The following is a 5,849-nucleotide window of genomic DNA, read 5'->3' as shown; positions in this document are numbered from 1 at the left end:
GTTGTCAAAGTATTCTAGTTGCAGATACTTGGCTTTAATTTGATGTTTCATTTATCGAGAACAGTCTGTTTTCTTTAACAAATGTTGCTACTATTTTCATAACCAATCTTCTGAGATGACTTGTTAAACGCATCCCTGTATCAAATGTCTTTCTGGGTTATTCACAGAGCTACTGCTAAAAGACTTGACATTATTCAATATTATTTATAAAATGATACTTTTTTAGGTGGGAGGAGGAGAAGGCTTATCTCATCCTATTGAAATGCAAACTGTACTATGCCATTCATCTGAAACCAGCAGGGGGAAAAAAAATAAAAGCTAAAGCAAAGGTCTAACAAAAATAACCGATGGCAAAAAAAAAAAAAAAAATTGCCAAGCTAGTTTTGCAGTTTTTACAAGATGACCCTAATATTCACAATATGAATGTATTCATGGGTTTTACATAATGACTTTTATCAGGAAACTGGATTCTGCTTCTTAAATCTAATTGCCAAGTGAAGAGTAACAGAAGAGAAGAAGCAGATTACCTTATCAAATTTGCAGCTCTTGAATATACAGTGGTATAATATAGTGTCTACTCACATAATTTTTCTACTTTAGCATCAAAGAAGTAAAACATTATTTTACTACTTCATTTGCTCAAACTTTAGATAAAGACATTTGAAGTTTGAAAGGAAACATTTATATGCATTTCCTCTCTGCACACAAACAATATATTACATACCATAGCCTCTATACATGGGCCCAATCCTCATCCCTTCATGAACGATATAGGTCAGGTTCTCATCTTAGTGATATTGCTAAAAAATCCACAGTAATGCTATTAAAGACAGTTGTGTTACTCCAGATTTACACTACTGTAAGAGATAAGAATATGTCTCCGATACACTGAGGTCCTGAGTCTCCACTACTTTGCACATTGTATGGCCATTTATAGCTGTACAAAGTGAGTGTAAACTAGAGGTAAAATTTTAATAAGATTGTTTCACTCACTCTCAATAGTGGTAGTATTTTACATTCATTTTTTCACTCACTTTGTAAGAATGTAAATGACTAACAGTTCAAAGCAGAGGAGCTACAGGTCCTAGGTTTGTGTAAAACTTACTGGGCCAAATTCTCTCACTCTCACTAACGCTAATTCAGTGATTAGATTTACCCCACGGTAAGTGGGAATAATATGTGACCTAAAGGATCACCAAAATGTTTTATTGGTTTCAGTTTGCTTGAACTTGTACCTCTGAGTTTTGCTCTCATTTTTAATTTAAACATATACACTCAAATCAAAATTCACCTGAAGCTGCTGAATTTCAGAGGATTCGGATTTAAACAATACACTTATCTGTCCCTGGTACCTGTGGTTTTCAGAAAACTCATACCAGATTTTCATAGCTCATTGTTATCCCACCAACACTATGATTATATGGCCTGGCTCCATTCTGTCTGCTTTGACTTGCTCTGGTTGTACAAAGCAGGAGGAAAGCAGGCTTCTTAACTTGCTGAATCCCTTCAGTTGACAGTGTGTGGGTGGAGCACACTGTAAACCCTGGCTGCTGATTGGTCCCTGGAAGCCTGGCATAATTTAGAACAGCCTGTAGGCACCTCTAATGTGGGTTAGAGGCTAAACCAACCCTTGACAAGTCCCCGGCTTGGGAAATGATTGGATGCAAAGGTATACAGTCACTTTTGTCCCAGTGGATCCAAAGATTAGAGCAATAGAATAGGAAGCACATTCATTATAAATCCCTATTTTCAGGCTCTGAAGACTCCTTTTTTAAAAGTCTGAAATGCCTCATACTTGTCCTTAAATCAAGGTTATTGGGGATTTTTGTATTTTAGGTTTTTTTTTGGGGGGGGTGCATGCAGGGGAAAGGACACCATTTAGTAAAACTGCTGTTGGATGCATCTGAGTTATCTGAGTTTGAAAAAAAGAAATAGGTTTTTCACCATTTTAGAGATTTGGTTGAGCCCAGATAACTCAAGAAATCATGTATTTTTAATTTTTCACTCTTGCCAGGACTTTGCATCTAATTCTCCAAAGCTTGCATATGCGCAGCTTCTTTGAAGTTAATAGTGCTTCCACCCACATAAAAAGTTTGCAAGGTTTGTGGCTGTAGGACTGTATTCACGCTTCAGATGTGTGTGCATTTCTTATCATGAGCACCAATCCTGCAAAGATTTATGCATATGCTTAACTTTAAGCAGGTGAGTAGTTCTCATTGAACTCCCGAATTCAGGTCTTTGCAGAATCAAGGCTTAAGTTGCCACTAAGGCTGTTTTATTAAAAGTGGTGGGTGGTGCTATCATTCCTTCAATACAGGGTAATAAAACATCCCTTACAATGCCCTGATTTTGCTATGGGTATTGCATCAAAGGGAACTTCATTTAGGAAGTCTTAAGGCCCAGTTCTGCAAACACTCAAGTCAATGGGACAACTTACCTGAGTAAAGTTACTTGCATGCATAACTACTGGCAAGATCAGGCTCTTAGTGAGCGGATCATTGTAATTCTGGAAAAAGAAAAGGAGTACTTGTGGCACCTTGGAGACTAACTAATTTATTTGGGCATAAGCTTTCGTGAGCTATAGCTCACTTCATTGGATGCATTCAGTGGAAAATACAGTGGGGAGATTTATATACATATAGAACATGAAACAATGGGTTTTACCATACACACTGTAACGAGAGTGCCCCCCACTCTCCTCTGGCAATAGCTCACCTTAAGTGATCACTCTCATTAAAGTGTGTATGGTATTCTTTTTGCGAATACAGACTAACACAGCTGCTACTCTGAAATCTGTAATTCTGGAGTAACTCCAAATAGTGGTTTCTGTGTAAAAAATGGTGAAGTGAAAGATCAGTCAAATCATTTGTCTTTAATGGAGATTTGATGTGCCTACCCAAAGTCAGAATAGGGTCCTTAATATTAATCAGAGCTGTCTGAATAGTATTTGGTGAATAATTTATTCAAAAATTTCACAATATTTTCAAATAAATTATAAAAAGAGTTTTTTTCATATTTTTACTGACCTCTAACATTAAATGCAAAAAAGTATGTTGGACATATTTTAAGACATTTGTCTGACAAATAATGAAGTTATAAGTGTTTGAAAATCCCGTACCATGAATGTGCAGTCCACTAGCTCCAGACATACACATACAATCTGGAGTTGTACAATCTGAAATAAACACAGCTGTGTTCATCTGAATGTGTGATCCCATGTACATGTAAGAAAGTTCAAATAAATGCACTCAGTGCATTTACAGCATAATTGCACTAAGTGCATTTGACAGACCTGGGATGATGCAATCAGTTAAGCCTACTGAGCTGTTTGTTGCACATTCATATAAATACATGTTCATTAATATGTAGCCGAGAAAATGAAATGCAAAAAATGAGGGTTCATGAATTACTATTATTTTTTATTATTTATTATGTGTATTATCATAGGGCTCAGGTGCGCTGCTCATGGACCAGGACCTTGCTGTGCTATGCGCTGTACAAACACAGAATAAAAGATGGTCCCTGTTCCAAAGAGTTTACCGTCTAAGAAATGAAACCTTATCAATAAGGTTTTAAATTTAAAAAATGAGGAAATTCAAAGTTATGTTTCTTACAGCAATGTAACCAGGTCACATTGTACATTTATATGAAGGTTTAAAGCACAAAATTTTACTTTAAATACTATAAAATACTTAAAGTGATTATCTTTTCTGGTTTTAGCGGGACAGTCCCAGGTTTTCATATGATGTCCTGGTATTCTGGGAACGACTTTCAGAACACTAGAAATGTTCACCTCCTTAATCAAAGTCTTTGTTTTTCACAAGTAAAATATGGTTGTTTGAGATGTATTAGTATAAGAAAGATAATATGTTCTTTCTGCATCAGGAATAATAGTCCAGGAGAATAAGTGCTGGATGTGATGAACAATGTTTGGAGTGTGTAGAAACTATCAAAGCTATTCTTTTGCTCAAAAAACTAAGTTACTGGGGAAAAAAATCTTCCAGTTGAGAAATATGCATGGGTTACTCATGAGTCAGAAACTGGCAGTAGTGACACCAGCAAACTTTTGTATGACTATTCTGCAACCCTAAACAATGTCACCACAAAAATGTCCTAGTTTTTAGTTTGAAAAGAGTCACCCTAAAAATACTAGGTGTGCAAGCAGGCTGAGGTCTGGTAGCTGTAGAACCACAGCTTTGAATTTCCTGACATACATGCTCTTGAAAATCTTTCCCAAATGATGGCACTAACCTTAGGTTTTAGTAATATATACTCTCTACCTAAGTCTGCCTCCATGCATAAACATCTTCAGAATGGTCACAGATACATTCTGCAAAAACTGTCAGAATGTGTACTTGCAGTCTGGCTGGGAATGGCTACATACAAAGATAACCCCTGAAGATTATTCCTGTTAGGAGCATGGGACGCTGCATATAGGATCAGGAGATGTAACCGCAAAAGCATGCAGACAATGGCCTGTATACCCTAGGCCCCTGCCCAGACTTCTTAAGTTTATGCAATAAGCCTTACAACATTAAAACAAGGGATCTCATATTATTCTATACCTTTTAAGGAAAATTTCACAAACTATTTAAATATACCAAAGCCAGACAATCCTTATTTGTTTGTTTGGCTTACAATATTCTAAGGAATGCTACAGTGGAACATTTATTATCAATATTATATTAATAAAAAGAGCTGAAGTAAAAGTACATGCTGATTAAGTACTGACAAATGCTTTGCATGTCTTCCTCTGCAATGGGAACCACTCATGAACAAGCCCACTATGGTTTCTGTTTACAATCTTTCTGGTGTTCACCTCAGCCATCTTTGTTCCCTTCACTAGCCTGAACATGCCCATTTGGCTTAAAATGAAGAGTAAGACCCTAAAGTGTTAAAAACAGAACAGTGACCTGGCAGGAAATTCAGCATTTGGCAAGCAGAGGACTCAAAAGGAACTGCTGTAACATAAGGCAACCATCAGTACAGAGAGCCCAATCCTGCCCGCATTGAAGTTGATAGGAAAAAATCCCACTCACATCAGAGGGAGCAGAATCCAGCCCCAGAACTCTGCACTGTGATCTTGTTCTGAAAATTTAGTGGACTTGACTCCCCTTTCATGCCCATTTTACAATAATGTAACACCATTGGAGATACTCCTAATTTACACTGATATAAGGGAGACGAGTATCAAACCGCATGTATGTGTCTGTGTGCATGGCAAATCCTGGGGTGGACTAGCAAAAGCATCCAAAAGTTGTGAAGAATGGTGAGAACAGTGAGCATCAACTGAGCTTAAAAACAACACTGCTAAGTGATTTGTGCATTTCTTTTAAATCAAGAACCTTAGAGAAATGAGGTGAAGGGTCAAAGTCACATCTGGTGTAAAGGGGGTGCAGCTGTGCTGAAATCAAGGGCATTGCATTCACTTATGCTGGGTCTGAATTTAGACCAAAAAGCAGGAAGAGTGGTGGTGGTGTGAATTGAGCTGACAACACAATATTTATGTGCTTTTTTACTCTCAAAAGATGTGCAGGAAAGAAGAGGTTGGCCCCCATCCCAGCACAGTTAATACTTAAAGCTACTTCTTTAAAAAGTCTAAGGCCTGGTCCACACCTAAAATTTAGGTTACCCTAGCTACATGGCTCAGGGGTCTGAAAAATGTCACACCCTGTGTCATGTAGTTAGATCAAGCTAACCCCCACCATGCATGCAGTTTGATCAATGGAAGAATTCTTCCATTGACCTAATTACTGCCTCTCAGAGAAGGGGATTACTTACCTCTACAGAAGAGCCTGTCCCATCTATTTTGGAAGCTCCCGCGATGTAGCTGTGCTGGTGAAGCCACT

This window comes from Lepidochelys olivacea, assembly GCF_965140295.1.
Source record: "Lepidochelys olivacea isolate rLepOli2 genome assembly, chromosome: 11".
NCBI classification, from domain to species: domain Eukaryota; kingdom Metazoa; phylum Chordata; order Testudines; family Cheloniidae; genus Lepidochelys; species Lepidochelys olivacea.
The sequence above is the reverse complement of the archived record's forward strand: the minus strand, read 5'-3'. Positions refer to the sequence as shown.